The sequence below is a fragment of the Dendrobates tinctorius genome, unplaced genomic scaffold (assembly GCF_039654945.1).
Source record: "Dendrobates tinctorius isolate UK_male_01 unplaced genomic scaffold, ASM3965494v1 ptg000007l, whole genome shotgun sequence".
NCBI classification, from domain to species: domain Eukaryota; kingdom Metazoa; phylum Chordata; class Amphibia; order Anura; family Dendrobatidae; genus Dendrobates; species Dendrobates tinctorius.
Window position 1 is genome coordinate 11,844,063 of NW_027361675.1, and position 17,268 is coordinate 11,861,330.

Here is a 17,268-nt window from a genome sequence, read left to right on the forward strand (position 1 = left end):
AACCGGAGGCAGGGAGAGAAGCACAGTGACAGGGAACAGGACGAAGAGAGTATGTGGTGTTTTTTTCCTTATGTGTATTGTCTATTTGGGTGGGCATGGGGAGGCTATGGGGGTGACGACATGGTGCTGCACACCTGGGGTGGATGACGACATGGTGCTGCACACCTGGGGTGGGTGACGACATGGTGCTGCACACCTGGGGTGACATGAGGGGGTGATAGGGTGCTGCTGCTGCACATGGTGTATACAGTGAGGGTGTGTGGGGCTCATGCAGTATATATATGGGGAGGCTGTGTGGGGGCTCATGCAGTATATATATGGGGAGGCTGAGTGGAGCTCATGCAGTATAAGGGAAGGCTGTGTAGGTCTCATGCAGTATATGTGGAGGCTGTGTTGGGCTCACGCTGTATATAGGGAGGCTGCATGGGGCTCATGCAGTATATAGGGAGGCTGCATGGCGCTCATGCAGTATATGGGGAGGCTGTGTGGGGCTCATGCAATATATGGGGAGGCTATGTGGGTCTCATGCAGTATATGGGGAGGCTGTGTGGGGCTCATGCAGTATATGGGGAGGCTGTGTGGGGCTCATGCAGTATATGGGGTGGCTGTGTGGGGCTCATGCAGTATATGGGGAGCCTGTGTTGGGCTCATGCAGTATATGGGGAACCTGTGTGGGGCTCATGCAGTATATGGGGAGGCTGTGTGGGGCTCATGCAGCATATGGAGAGGCTGTGTGGGGCTCATGCAGTATATGGGGAGGCTGTGTGGGGCTCATGCAGTATATGGGGAGGCTGTGGGGCTCATGCAGTATATAGGGAGGCTATGTGGGGCTCATGCAGTATATGGGGAGACTGTGGGTCTCATGCAGTATATGGGGAGCCTGTGTGGGGCTCATGCAGTATATGGGGAGGCTGTGTGGGGCTCATGCAGCATATGGAGAGGCTGTGTGGGGCTCATGCAGTATATGGGGAGGCTGTGTGGGGCTCATGCAGTATATGGGGAGGCTGTGGGGCTCATGCAGTATATAGGGAGGCTATGTGGGGCTCATGCAGTATATGGGGAGACTGTGGGTCTCATGCAGTATATGGGGAGGCTGTGTGGGGCTCATGCTCTATATATAGGGAGGCTGTGTGGGTCTCATGCCGCATATAAGGGGCTGTTGGGGGTGCTCATACAATATACTGAAGGGGCTGTGCTCAGGTTCAAACAATATATAGGGGGGTGTTGGCATTCTTAATTCTGCTCAATATACAATTATGATACAATTAATATTAATAAAATTATCAATAATATCATAATTATAAAATATCAATGCTAATATTGAGAAGAATTAATTTTGGCCTATTGGTTCGGCCCTCCACGACAGTCATGGTCTCATGTGGCCCCTCAGGAAAATTAATTGCCCACTCCTGTTATAGAGGGTCACATCCACAATACAGAGGGTCACATCCACAATAAAGAGGGTCACATCCACAACACAGAGGGTCACATCCACAATACAGAGGGTTACAAACATTATAGACGGTCACATCCACATTGTAGAGAGTCACATCCACATTGTACAGAGTCACATCCACATTTTAGAGAGTCACATGATGTGACCCTCTAAAATGTGGATATGACTATCTAAAATGTGGATTTGACCCTCTAAAATGTGGCTGTGACCCTCTAAAATGGGGATGTGGCCCTCTAAAATGTGGGGAGAGAAAGAACAGAGAGATAGAAAGAACAGAGAAAGAAAGGAAAGAACAGAGAGAGAGAAAGAAAGAAAGAACAGAGAAAAAAGAAAGAAAGAGGGTAAAGAAAGAACAGAGAGAGAAAGGAAGAGGGGAAAGAAAGAGAGAACAGAGAGAAAGAAAGAACAGAGAGAGAAAGAAAAAAGAAAGATTAGAGAGAAAGAAAGATTAGAGAGATAAAGAAAGGGGAAAGAAAGAACAGAGAGAGTGAGAAAGGAAGAGGGGAAAGAAGAAATAACAGAGAGAAAGAAACAGAGAGAGAAAGAAAAAAGAAAGATTAGAGAGCGAAAGAAATAACTGAGAGAGAGAGAGAAAGAAAAAGAAAGATTCTATAAAGATACTATAGCAGCCCGGCTCCCATTGTAATGCCCTCTTGAGCCTCCCGATGCAGGACATATCATGGCCGACATCCCCGCTCTCCGCGCTGTCGAAGGAGGACACAGTGATGGATCTGAAGCATTCCCTGAAGTGCCTCCATGGTTCCGTCACAATCTCCTCCCGAAATTACCTCATTTCTGGTCAGCTTCTAGCACGCCATTTACGGTGGAACATCACGTGCAAATTTTAAAGTGATCCTCGGGGCTCCGCCGTGTACTCCTGTGTCCATGGGAAAAGCTCCCAGCCGGGGCAGATTCTCTCTCAAAATCGGGACTGTCCCGCTGGATCTGGGACGGTTGGGAGGTATAAATGCTCCCCACCATACACCTTGTACACACATGGCTCCGCACTCTTCATACACACACGCAGGCTCGGACTGGCCCACCGAGGAACCGTTGGATCCCTCGGTGGGCCCCGCCCCCGAATGTCACTGTCACTCACTGGTCGCTCGTACCCAGGCCAGGGCAGGGCTGGCGTCAGCACCCGGGCAAGTGCCGGGGCCCTGGCGAGATGGGAGGGCCCACTCACGCTGTCTGGGATACCTGCCGGCCGCCGCCACGCCCCCCATGTACTGACCCCATCCTGCGCCCTCCGCGAGGGACCCACGCAGTGGCGCAGCCCCTTACAGCCAGCAATGATCATCGCTTCCTTCGGCTGTAATCTTGTGTGCGGTGTCAGCACAGGACCTGTGATGAGGTCACAGGAGGGGAGGAGTCGGGTCACATGATCAGGGTGGCTGCAGGACCCTGCTGTGCTGGTCGCTTGTCATTATGGTGCTGGTCTGGATGGATGAGGTAACGTTTATGTGTGGGACAGTGGGGTCAGGGAGGGGTTTAACAAGGTGGATGTAGCAGAGCCGTGTGTGTACTTGTGTGGGGTCAGGAGGGGTTTACAAGGTGGATGTAGCAGAGCCGTGTGTGTACTTGTGTGGAGTCAGGAGGGGTTTACAAGGTGGATGTAGCAGTGCCGTGTGTGTACTTGTGTGGGGTCAGGAGGGGTTTACAAGGTGGATGTAGCAGAGCCGTGTGTGTACTTGTGTGGGGTCAGGAGGTGTTTACAAGTTGGATGTAGCAGTGCCGTGTGTGTACTTGTGTGGGGTCAGGAGGTGTTTACAAGGTGGATGTAACAGAGCCGTGTGTGTACTTGTGTGGGGTCAGGAGGGGTTTACAAGGTGGATGTAGCAGAGCCGTGTGTACTTGTGTGGGGTCAGGAGGGGTTTACAAGGTGGATGTAGCAGAGCCGTGTGTGTACTTGTGTGGGGTCAGGAGGGGTTTACAAGGTGGATGTAGCAGTGCCGTGTGTGTTCTTGTGTGGTGGTCAGGAGGGGTTTACAAGGTGGATGCAGCAGTGCCGTGTGTGTATTTGTGTGGGGTCAGGAGGTGTTTACAAGGTGGATGTAGCAGAGCCGTGTGTGTACTTGTGTGGGGTCAGGAGGGGTTTACAAGGTGGATGTAGCAGAGCCGTGTGTGTACTTGTGTGGGGTCAGGGAGGGGTTTACAAGGTGGATGTAGCAGTGCCGTGTGTGTACTTGTGTGGGGTCAGGTAGGGGTTTACAAGGTGGATGTAGCAGAGCCGTGTGTGTACTTGTGTGGGGTCAGGGAGGGGTTTACAAGGTGGATGTAGCAGAGCCGTGTGTGTACTTGTGTGGGGTCAGGAGGGGTTTACAAGGTGGATGTAGCAGTGCCGTGTGTGTACTTGTGTGGGGTCAGGAGGGGTTTACAAGGTGGATGTGGCAGTGCCGTGTGTGTACTTGTGTGGGGTCAGGGAGGGGTTTACAAGGTGGATGTAGCAGAGCCGTGTGTGTACTTGTGTGGGGTCAGGGAGGGGTTTACAAGGTGGATGTAGCAGTGCCGTGTGTGTTCTTGTGTGGGGTCAGGAGGGGTTTACAAGGTGGATGTAGCAGAGCCGTGTGTGTACTTGTGTGGGGTCAGGAGGGGTTTACAAGGTGGATGTAGCAGAGCCGTATGTGTACTTGTGTGGGGTCAGGAGGGGTTTACAAGGTGGATGTAGCAGAGCCGTGTGTGTACTTGTGTGGGGTCAGGGAGGGGTTTACAAGGTGGATGTAGCAGTGCCGTGTGTGTTCTTGTGTGGGGTCAGGAGGGGTTTACAAGGTGGATGTAGCAGAGCCGTGTGTGTACTTGTGTGGGGTCAGGAGGGGTTTACAAGGTGGATGTAGCAGAGCCGTGTGTGTACTTGTGTGGGGTCAGGAGGGGTTTACAAGGTGGATGTAGCAGAGCCGTGTGTGTACTTGTGTGGGGTCAGGGAGGGGTTTACAAGGTGGATGTAGCAGAGCCGTGTGTGTACTTTGTGTGGGGTCAGGGAAAGGTTTAACAAGGTGTATGTAGCAGAGCCGTGTGTGTACTTGTGTGGGGTCAGGGAGGGGTTTAACAAGGAGGATGTAGCAGAGCCGTGTGTGTACTTGTGTGGGGTCAGGAGGGGTTTACAAGGTGGATGTAACAGAGCCGTGTGTGTACTTGTGTGGGGTCAGGAGGGGTTTACAAGGTGGATGTAGCATAGCCGTGTGTGTACTTGTGTGCAGGGTCGGACTGGGGTGTCTAGGGCCCACCAAGGGAATTAATTTTAGGGGCCCACCTACAGTAATGTACAACTCAACATTTAGGCTTTGAGACAGCGGAATTACACCATGGGTATTTTTAGGGACTGCTTCTGATTTTTCTTCAGAAACATAGGGTTGTTTAGAAGACATTGCTCTATAAATAAAATAATATATTACATTTTATCTGCTGACTAGTGATGAGCGATTATTTCCAATTATGAGAATAATGGGAAATAATCGGCTGGTCTTTTTTAACTGGTATTTGAGGGTCTAAAGTAAAATATCGGAAATCGGAATTCCGATTTCCGATATCAATAGAAGTCTATGGGGAGAAATATCGGCATTTTTAAAAATGCCAATCCCCACTGTGTAATATAACCAGCGGGAAATCATCCCACTGGTTACATTGTCTAATAATCATTATATTTTATATATATTTTGAACGGAGCTTACTACATCGACATGATACCAGAACGGAGCTTACTACATCGACATGATACCAGAACGGAGCTTACTACATCGACATGATACCAGAACGGAGCTTACTACATCGACATGATACCAGAACGGAGGTTACTACATCGACATGATACCAGAACGGAGCTTACTACATCGACATGATACCAGAACGGAGCTTACTACTTCGACATGATACCAGAACGGAGCTTACTACATCGACATGATACCAGAACGGAGGTTACTACATCGACATGATACCAGAACGGAGCTTACTACATCGACATGATACCAGAACGGAGGTTACTACATCGACATGATACCAGAACGGAGCTTACTACATCGACATGATACCAGAACGGAGCTTACTACATCGACATGATACCAGAACGGAGGTTACTACATCGACATGATACCAGAACGGAGGTTACTACATCGACATGATACCAGAACGGAGGTTACTACATCGACATGATACCAGAACGGAGGTTACTACATCGACATGATACCAGAACGGAGGTTACTACATCGACATGATACCAGAACGGAGCTTACTACATCGACATGATACCAGAACGGAGGTTACTACATCGACATGATACCAGAACGGAGGTTACTACATCGACATGATACCAGAACGGAGCTTACTACATCGACATGATACCAGAACGGAGGTTACTACATCGACATGATACCAGAACGGAGGTTACTACATCGACATGATACCAGAACGGAGCTTACTACATCGACATGATACCAGAACGGAGCTTACTACATCGACATGATACCAGAACGGAGCTTACTACATCGACATGATACCAGAACGGAGGTTACTACATCGACATGATACCAGAACGGAGGTTACTACATCGACATGATACCAGAACGGAGGTTACTACATCGACATGATACGAGAACGGAGGTTACTACATCGACATGATACCAGAACGGAGGTTACTACATCGACATGATACCAGAACGGAGCTTACTACATCGACATGATACCAGAACGGAGGTTACTACATCGACATGATACCAGAACGGAGCTTACTACATCGACATGATACCAGAACGGAGCTTACTACATCGACATGATACCAGAACGGAGGTTACTACATCGACATGATACCAGAACGGAGCTTACTACATCGACATGATACCAGAACGGAGGTTACTACATCGACATGATACCAGAACGGAGGTTACTACTTCGACATGATACCAGAACGGAGCTTACTACATCGACATGATACCAGAACGGAGGTTACTACATCGACATGATACCAGAACGGAGGTTACTACATCGACATGATACCAGAACGGAGGTTACTACATCGACATGATACCAGAACGGAGGTTACTACATCGACATGATACCAGAACGGAGGTTACTACATCGACATGATACCAGAACGGAGGTTACTACATCGACATGATACCAGAACGGAGCTTACTACATCGACATGATACCAGAACGGAGGTTACTACATCGACATGATACCAGAACGGAGCTTACTACATCGACATGATACCAGAACGGAGGTTACTACATCGACATGATACCAGAACGGAGCTTACTACATCGACATGATTCCAGAACGGAGCTTACTACATCGACATGATACCAGAACGGAGCTTACTACATCGACATGATACCAGAACGGAGGTTACTACATCGACATGATACCAGAACGGAGCTTACTACATCGACATGATACCAGAACGGAGCTTACTACATCGACATGATACCAGAACGGAGCTTACTACATCGACATGATACCAGAACGGAGCTTACTACATCGACATGATACCAGAACGGAGGTTACTACATCGACATGATTCCAGGACGGAGCTTACTACATCGAGATGATACCAGGACGGAGCTTACTACATCGACATGATACCAGAACGGAGGTTACTACATCGACATGATACCAGAACGGAGCTTACTACATCGACATGATACCAGAACGGAGCTTACTACATCGACATGATACCAGAACGGAGCTTACTACATCGACATGATACCAGAACGGAGGTTACTACATCGACATGATACCAGAACGGAGGTTACTACATCGACATGATACCAGAACGGAGCTTACTACATCGACATGATACCAGAACGGAGCTTACTACATCGACATGATACCAGAACGGAGGTTACTACATCGACATGATACCAGAACGGAGCTTACTACATCGACATGATACCAGAACGGAGGTTACTACATCGACATGATACCAGAACGGAGCTTACTACATCGACATGATACCAGAACGGAGGTTACTACATAGATACAATACTTACTACTTACACGCAGAATGTAACTATGGCTTCTCCCCTGTAAATTTGATGCTGAAATAAAAATGTACATATCACACTTTCTGAACATAACTGTGGCTTCTTCCCTGTGTGAATTCCCTGATGTACATTTGATTTCTTTGGAGTTGATTTGACAGAAACAAATTGTGAGCGAATAATTCATTGATTTTGAATGGAGCTTACAACATAGACATGATACCAGAGGGGGCCACTACACAGCCCAGGCAGAGAGGGACCCACTACAAGGCCCTGGCAGAGGGGGGCCCACTACATGGCCCGGTAGAGGGGGTCCAATACATGACCCAAGCAGAGGTGGGCACACTACACAGCCCAGGCAGAGGGGGGCCACTACACAGTCCAAGTAGGGGGGGGCACACTACAAGGCCCTGGCAGAGGGGGGCCCACTACATGGCCCGGTGGAGGGGGGCCACTACATATGGCCCGGTGGAGGGGGCCCGGCCCACTACACAGACCAGGCAGAGAGCGGCCCACCACACAGACCAGGCAGAGGGGTCCCATCACACAGACCAGGCAGAGAGCGGCCCACCACACAGACCAGGCAGAGAGGGGCCGCCCATCACACAGACTAGGCAGAGGGGGGCCCACCAGTGCCACCACACAGACCAGGCAGAGGGGGGCCCATTACAAGGCCCAGCGCAGCGCTAGATGCCAATGCATTCCTCCTGAGTCCTGTACATTGGTGGCAGTGTGGGTGGCACTGCACTTTTACTTACATTAATGCAGAAGCAGCAGCAGCGCTGGATGCAGTCACAGGCAGCCGAGGTGGTCTGCAGAGGCAGCGACGCGTTGTCCCGGGCTGCACACACACAGAGACAACGCGGTCACGTGAGGAGGGACACCAGGGGTGGAGTCGGCACTGCTTTCCTGCCCTGTGTGCTGTGTGGCTGAGTCGAATGGCGGAGGTGGGTGCCGCACTGTACGGGCGGGCCAGGGGCCGGGCAGACGTGATCGGGGCGGCGCCGGCGCTGCGGTACTGGCTGCTCTGACTGCAGTTTCTAATGGATGGATGATCTGATTCATCACAACACAGGGGCTGGCTGGCTCTTTTCAGCCTGGGGGGCAATCACAAGCCAGTGGCCCTCCAGTTGCGGTGCTTTTGCCCTGCTTGTCTCTTGCCGCTGCATTAAAGCAGCAGCGATAACAGGCTTTAATAACAGGCTGGTACATAGATATGGGAACAGAATGGAGCTAGCTGCATATATATTGGAGCAGAACCAAGTTTACTGCCTACATAGATACTGTAACAGAAGCAAGCTGACTACATAGACACGAGACCGGAACCAAGAATGCTACGTAGACAAGGAAACTGACTGGAGTTTACTACAGAGATATGGGAGCAGAACCGAGCTAACTACAGAGAAATGGGAAAAGAGCGGAGCTTACTACAGAGATATGGGAGCAGAACAGAGCTTACTACAGAGATATGGGAGCAGAACCGAGTTTACAACAGAGATAAGGGAGCAGAACCGAGTTTACAACAGAGATAAGGGAGCAGAACCGAGTTTACAACAGAGATAAGGGAGCAGAATCGAGCTTACTACAGAGATATGGGAGCAGAACCAAGCTTACTCCAGAGATATGGAAGCAGAACTGAGCTTACTACAGAGATATGGGAGCAGAACCGAGCTTACTCCAGAGATATGGAAGCAAAACGGAGCTTACTCCAGAGATATGAGTGCAGAACCGAGCTTACACCAGAGATATTGGAGCAGAACCGAGCTTACTAGAGAGATAAGCCTGCCACAGTCCCACCGCCCGCTCTTGGAAAAACTCATCTTCTACACCACGTCCTCATTAATCTATTAACAGTTCCCAGCAAACACCAGATCACATACATAACCAGCAGCTTTTGTTTTGGCCAAAAGAATTTTTAAGCCACCACCACAACAAGGTAGACTCTTTTGGCCGGGCCATATTCTAGTCTTACTTATTAAACATTTCCTAAAATATCCAATACTCTTTTTAGGTTTATTTCTATTTATTTTTCTTTAAGGGAATGAGTGGCATATATTTTTTAGAATGACCATTAATACCACATACAAGGGACAAAAACTGTCACACCATGACCAGACCATATATTACCACCACATAGCGACCGAATAATACCATATATAAGGAACAAATACCTCCATACCATGACCAGACCACATATTACCATCACATAGTGCCAAATAATACCACATACAGGGAGAAATACCGCCACACCATAACCAGATCACATACAACCACCATATAGTGACCAAAGACTACAATACAGATCATTAATAAAAAAATTACACAACACTAATGCCATTATACACAGGAGCTTTGTATATAGTGTACAGGTAATACAGAGCTCATCAGTGACATTATACACAGGAGCTCTGTATACAGTGTCAGTGTCCAGGTAATACAGTGATTACCTGTGACATTATACACAGAAGCTCTGTATATAGTGCACAGTGAACAGGTTATAGTGTATAGTGTCAGTGTACAGGGAGCACACTGACTCACCAGTGACGTCTCCAGCTGATGTCCCTCATCTTTGCTTTTCTTTTTTATGCAGGGCAGACGGCCATCATTTCTTTCAGCTAGGACTCGTCTCTGCGTAAAATAACACAAAGTTACCTTGAGCACGGCTTCCATAGCACATTCCCATTTTTCCCCTTTCTTCTACACTACACATCTAAATACAGACGTGCACCCACCATTAATATATAATAATCCACCATTCGAAATATAAATTATAATTCAACACTGCGCCCCCACCAACAATAAATAGCAATTTCCCCACCTAATATATACATTAATTAGCCCCGTACTCTTCCACCAATTCATTACCAGTCACTGCATCCTCAATGTCCCCCAATATGTGCCTCCCGCTCCCCCAATTCGTTATATTTATATGCCCCTTCCGCCCCAATTCATTGTCATGTCTTTCTCTCCCACCCTCTATTCATTATCAACTGCTCTACCCCACATTCAATACATCATTTAGTCCCATCACCCTGAAAACTCATTATTTGTTCCCCCCCAGGTCCTCATTTGTTCTCCCCATCCCCCACCTTCAATTCAATTGCTGTCCCCGTCCCTCATTTCATCATTTGCAGTCCCCCTCACTTCATCATTCGCTGTCCCCCTTCCCCCCTCTCTTCATCATTTGCAGACAGTCCCCCATTCTCCCCCCATTTCATGTGCAGTCCCCCATTCTCCCATTTCATGTGCAGTCCCCTTTCGTTCATGTGCAGTCCCCTATCCCCCTCACTCACATCATCATATGCAGCCCCCCTCCGTCATTTGCAGCCCCTTCCAACATTTGCAGGCCCCATTACATTATTTGCAAATTGCAGAGCCCCCTCCATCATTTGCATCCACCCTTTCATCATTTTCAGCACCCCCTCCATCATTTGTAGCCCCCCTTCATCATTGGCAGCACCCCCTCCATCATTTGCACTGCAGCCCCCTACATCATTTGCAGCCCCACTATCATTTCCAGCACCGCCTCCATCATTTGCTGGCCTGCTCCATCATTTCCAGCACACCCCTCCATCACTTCCAGCACCCCCTCCATCATTTCCAGCACCCACTCCATCATTTCCAGCACACCCCTCCATCATTTCCAGCACACCCCTCCATCATTTGCATCCACCCTTTCATCATTTTCAGCACCCCCTCCATCATTTCCAGCACCCCATCCATCATTTCCAGCACACCATCCATCATTTCCAGCACCCCTCCATCATTTCCAGCACCCACTGCATCATTTCCAGCACACCCCTCCATCATTTCCAGCACCCCATCCATCATTTCCAGCACACCCCTCCATCATTTCCAGCACACCCCTCCATCATTTGCATCCACCCTTTCATCATTTCCAGCACCCCCTCCATCATTTCCAACACCCCATCCATCATTTCCAGCACCCACTCCATCATTTCCAGCACACCCCTCCATCATTTGCATCCACCCTTTCATCATTTTCAGCACCCCCTCCATCATTTCCAGCACCCCATCCATCATTTCCAGCACCCACTCCATCATTTCCAGCACACCCCTCCATCATTTGCATCCACCCTTTCATCATTTTCAGCACCCCCTCCATCATTTGTAGCCCCCCTTCATCATTGGCAGCACCCCCTCCATCATTTGCACTGCAGCCCCCTACATCATTTGCAGCCCCACTATCATTTCCAGCACCGTCTCCATCATTTGCAGCCCACTCCATCATTTCCAGCACACCCCTCCATCATTTCCAGCACCCTCTCCATCATTTGCAGCCCACTCCATCATTTCCAGCCCCCTCCATCATTTCCAGCACACCCCTCCATCATTTCCAGCATCCCCTCCATCATTTCCAGCACACCCCTCCATCATTTCCAGCACACCCCTCCATCATTTCCAGCACCCCCTCCATCACTTGCAGCCCCCCTCCATCATTTCCAGCACCCCTCCATCATTTCCAGCACCCCTCCATCATTTCCAGCACCCCCTCCATCATTTCCAGCACCCTCCATCATTTCCAGCACCCCCTCCATCATTTCCAGCCCCCTCCATCATTTGCAGCCCCCTCCATCATTTGCAGCACCCCCTCCATCATTTCCAGCACCCCTCCATCATTTCCAGCACCCCCTCCATCATTTCCAGCACCCTCCATCATTTCCAGCACCCCCTCCATCATTTCCAGCCCCCTCCATCATTTCCAGCACCCCCCCCTTTCATCATTTGCAGCCCCCTCCATCATTTCCAGCACCCCCCCCCCTTTCATCATTTGCAGCACCCTTCATCATTTCCAGCACCCCCCCTTTCATCATTGGCAGCCCCCTCACCCATTTGCAGCCCCCCTTTCATCATTTCCAGCACCCCTCCATCATTTGCAGCACCCACTCCATCATTTCCAGCCCCCTCCATCATTGGCAGCCCCCTCACCCATTTGCAGCCCCCTTCATCATTTGCAGCCCCCCTTTCATCATTGGCAGCCCCCTCACCCATTTAATTCATTTGATAAAGAAAAAGAAAACGTTTTTCATACTTACCTCACCAGTGATCCCCAGCAGGCACAGCTGCAGCTCCTCTTGTCATGGCAGACGCTGTACCTGGAAGGAGCCCGCCATGCATTGTATCACTTTCAGCAGTGAATCAGCTAGACTGTATGGGCTGTAGTCAGGACCTGCAAGGAGCCCCTACATTCTAGCTACAGCCATGTCACATGACCAGAAGTCCAGGGAGGGCGGAGGGAGAGAGGCGGAGCTGCGCAGCTGTCAAGGTAAAGGGCCTTTTACACTAAGCAACGCACCAGCGATAACGATAGCGATCCGACCAGGCATAGATCGCTGTTGTGTCGTTACGTGATCGCTAGATAGCTTTCAAACAGTCCACTCTCGTCAACGACTCTAGAAAGATCAGCGATCTGCATAGCGACCTCGTTGCTCGTTGAGTACCTTTCACATTACTAAACAAAAAACGATTCAGACCTCGGTGGGCGTGCTTCAGCGTTTAATTTACAACGCCCCCCAAAGCGCCGATTGGTGGTCACCGCTGCGCTGTCATTGGCCGGCGGCGTCATTAAAGAGGACGTAATAGCGTTACAGTTTAAATCTCTGGAGCGCCGTGGTTAGCTTCTAAACCAGCATTTTTCTCCCTAGAGACAAAAGTGCATTTTTGGTTAGATTTCGCTATTCGTCCTTCAGCAACCCTCTTGAAGAATCATCATCGTTGGTTATTTTCAAATACCTCCATTTTTAAGATCATCTTAAGAATCAACAGTGCAAATTTTTTTATATTTTTTCTCCATAACTTTCGGAATTTTCGCAACGTCAAAGGTAAGTGTATTTTGGTTCCAAAGTTTTATTTTTTTTTTTTTTATGCCCTTTTTTTTTTGTTTTATTTTATCGTTTTATTTTAGTTTAGTGTAGAAACCGCGCCCGCCCCCATTTTTGTAATTGTTGAACGGGATACCTTTCTAGGACAGCGACCTAGCTTATGCGATTCAAACTCTTTTTTATTGTGTCTATGTTCATTTTGTCCATATGCACATGTCCGAGCAGCCATTTTAGTTTTGAAACCGAGCCCGCCACCATTTTTGGAATTGTTGAACGGGATACCTTTGTAGGACAGCGACCAAGCTTATGCGATTCAAACTCTTTTTTATTGTGTCTATGTTCATTTTGTCCATATGCACATGTCCGAGCAGCCATTTTAGTTTTGAAACCGCGCCCGCCCCCATTTTTGGAATGGTTGAACGTGATACCTTTCTAGGACAGCGACCAAGCTTATGCGATTCAAACTCTTTTTTATTGTGTCTATGTTAATTTTGTCCATATGCACATGTCCGAGCAGCCATTTTAGTTTTGAAACCGTGCCCGCCCCCATTTTTGGAATGGTTGAACGTGATACCTTTCTAGGACAGCGACCTAGCTTATGCGATTCAAACTCTTTTTTATTGTGTCTATGTTCATTTTGTCCATATGCACATGTCAGAGCAGCCATTTTAGTTTTGAAACCGCGCCCGCCCCCATTTTTGGAATTGTTGAACGGGATACCTTTGTAGGACAGCGACCAAGCTTATGCGATTCAAACTCTTTTTTATTGTGTCTATGTTCATTTTGTCCATATGCACATGTCAGAGCAGCCATTTTAGTTTTGAAACCGCGCCCGCCCCCATTTTTGGAATTGTTGAACGGGATACCTTTGTAGGACAGCGACCAAGCTTATGCGATTCAAACTCTTTTTTATTGTGTCTATGTTCATTTTGTCCATATGCACATGTCCGAGCAGCCATTTTAGTTTTGAAACCGCGCCCGCCCCCATTTTTGGAATTGTTGAACGGGATACCTTTGTAGGACAGCGACCAAGCTTATGCGATTCAAACTCTTTTTTATAAAATGTATGTCCGTACCTAAATGAAAGAGTTCTCACCATTTCCTTTCTTTTTTATTACAGATGGCATCAAGTAGCCAAGTTGCAAACAGCCACGACTTCATACGCCTATTTATTGAGATGTATCGGTCATTGCCCTGCCTCTGGAAGGTGAAGTCTCCAGACTACAGTAACAAATACAAGAAGAAGGTTGCATATGAAAAACTTGTACATCTATATCAAGAAAATCACCCTAGCGAAACGGTTGATGAGGCTGTTATTAAAAAAAAAATTCAAGCTCTACGCACTGTGTTCAAGAAGGAATTGAACAAGGTGGAAAAGTCTACAAGGTCTGGGGCGGGTACCGATGAAGTGTATGTTCCGAAGTTGTGGTACTACAACTTGCTGGAGTTTACGCGAGACCAGGAAATCCCCAGGGTTATGCACTGTTCTATGTCACTGCCACAAGAGGAAGAAACAGTGACACGGCCTGATTCCCCTCTAGTCGATGTAAGTATGTTTTGGGTTTCCCTCCAATAAGCTATGATACATATATATGTACATGGTACAGTTGAGTTTTATTCATTAAGTTGATGATTTGAAACTTTGTTCACAGCTGATACCTCTTCATTTTAATTTGGTTTATCATAACATAATTTCTACAAATTGTCGATGTCAGTACATAGCCAGTACCAATGTTCACACCCCCTCTTAATAAATTATTGTTATGTGTTTACAAAACACTCGTTTTACTTTTTCTGTGTTTTAACCTTGTTTTTCTGTTCTTGCAGCATGTAACAGAAGAGGTGTCACCTACACCATGTGTAATTCCTGAAACCCCTGCAACATCAAACCCAACCGACGAGGAGGCAGAGGAGGCAAGTGTGTCCATGGGAGCGTACACTGTGCAAAGGCGTAACCCTGTGAGTAGAAAAAGAAAGGCCACCGCTCCACCTTTTCCTGAGTTTGTCGATATAGCAAAGAACATATTGGTGCTGCAGGAAAAGCAAGCCATTGGGGGCTTTGCACACATGGTGGACGAAAGACTTCGGTCTCTGGACGTTACGCAAAGGCTTCAGGCTGAGAGAATTATATTTGAAGCGCTAAATAAAGCTGCTGTTGGACAACTAAAAGACAGTTATATTCTGGTGGATTCCCAAGCAATGTCAATAACCCCATGGCCGCAGACACAAGAACTGGTAACAAGCACGCCAAGAAGGGTGATTCAGCCGCTACACAGCATGAACTTTGGAACCCCACATTTGCAGTCTGGCCCATTCATAAATCCTGGAAGGCAGCAACTGAATGACTCAGACTTTAGTTACACTCAATTATAGTTTTTATGTTTACTTGTTGTATTAACAAAATTGTTTGGTTTTTCTTTTTTGTTTGTTTATAAAAAATAAAAATTGAAATTTAAATTTTTGCATTACACATGACTACAATTTCAAGTCCTTTCTAGACTGAGACAAAAATTGTTTTGCCAATTAGGCTTTTTAATTTCTTTCTTTAAGACTGATTTTTAAACAAACCATTGTAGTTTAACATATGTCAACATGACATAGACAATTTTTTTAAACAAAAAAAAAAAAAAAAATTAAATGTTATCACCCTGCGGTTGGGCTGCCACAAATTGGTCCAGCATCACTCCGAGTTGGTGTAACGCAGACATCGCCCTCCTGTGTGCTGCCAAGAGTTCAGGTAAGGTTGGTATTTCTGTTGAGGAAATTTACATTGTTGATGGCGGTTTTGTAAATGTGCATGCATACGGTGCCATAGCATGTGGAGCAGCATATGGTGGCATAATGTGGTTTTGGTAGCAAATGGGGCCATATCCTATGGATCGCAATATGGGGCCATAGTGTTAAGTGGCAGCAGATGGGTGCATACGGTTCATGCTTGTGGTCAAACACTTACGTTTTTGTTGCGCCTCTGACTCTTCAGATGAGGAGATAACAGCCCTTCCACGTCGAGTGGCAACACGTACTAGAAAAGAAAATGTCTAAATAAAGAATATGCCAGCAACTGTTACACAAATTATAAATTCTCACATGCTTAAAAAATAAAAAAAAAAAAAAATTGATTACCGGAGGTCGAGTCAGCTCCAGCTTCCCGGAGTGATACTGGAGAAAACACACCAATTGGGGATGAAGTGGAGGAAGCAATTTGTGGTTGAGGCGTTGAGGGGGGCGAGGGGGTCCTTACGGGCTCAGGTATCTAAAAATATGAAATTGAGCATTGAACATTTCCAAAGCGGTGAAAACATAAAAAAAAAGAAACGGTATTGTAATACTCCATTATTGTTTCCTCCCTGGAATAAACTTTGGTTTTTATTTACCGTTCGGCTTATGTGAACCATGACTTCTTCCCCCCCCCCCTATTCTTGTAATTTTCAACCCAATAAAAATACTAATAACATGAACAAACGCATTTTATACACTTACGGACTCTGCTTCAGGAGATGCTTGCACCGACGGGCTTGCGTGTGCTGCGGGGGCTGTTGGTGCTGCAGGTGCTGATGGTGCCGGGGCCGCCGCATGCGCCGCTGTTTGGAAAAAAACAAAACTGAGCGCAAAACCACTTATATTTGGGTTGTGCAATTTCACATGTGCGAATCAAAAAATATTTTTTTTTTTTTTACACTGTAAACCCTGTTGAAAAAAAAAATAAAATAAAAAAAACATATGTTTAAAACATACTATGTGGAACACTCACCTCGGTCCCTCCGCACTTGTTGTTGGAGGCTGTTGAGGAGGTCTCTTGAGCGAAAGCGCAGATCTGCCAGTTTTTTCCTGATTTGCGTTGTGGTGCGCTCAACTCCGAACCGTCGTAACAGTCCTCGCCTGATCCTCCGCAACACAGCCCGCTTGTGTCTCATGGGGTGTGCATGCGCCTGTCCACACGCATAATCGCGCCTCTCCATCTCCTGTACCAGGAAACGCATTTCGGCCTCCCCCCAA

The 17,268-nt window shown here is 47.5% G+C and overlaps 1 long non-coding RNA gene across 1 annotated transcript; it reads right to left on the bottom strand.

The window, feature by feature from the left end:
- Nucleotides 1–15,498: 15,498 nt before the first annotated feature.
- Nucleotides 15,499–16,669, bottom strand: LOC141086194 (uncharacterized). The gene is made up of 3 exons (XR_012231532.1): nucleotides 16,396–16,669; nucleotides 16,226–16,294; nucleotides 15,499–16,024 (listed from the first exon to the last, which is right to left on the bottom strand). It is a non-coding gene; the product is annotated as an uncharacterized lncRNA (long non-coding RNA).
- Nucleotides 16,670–17,268: the final 599 nt, after the last annotated feature.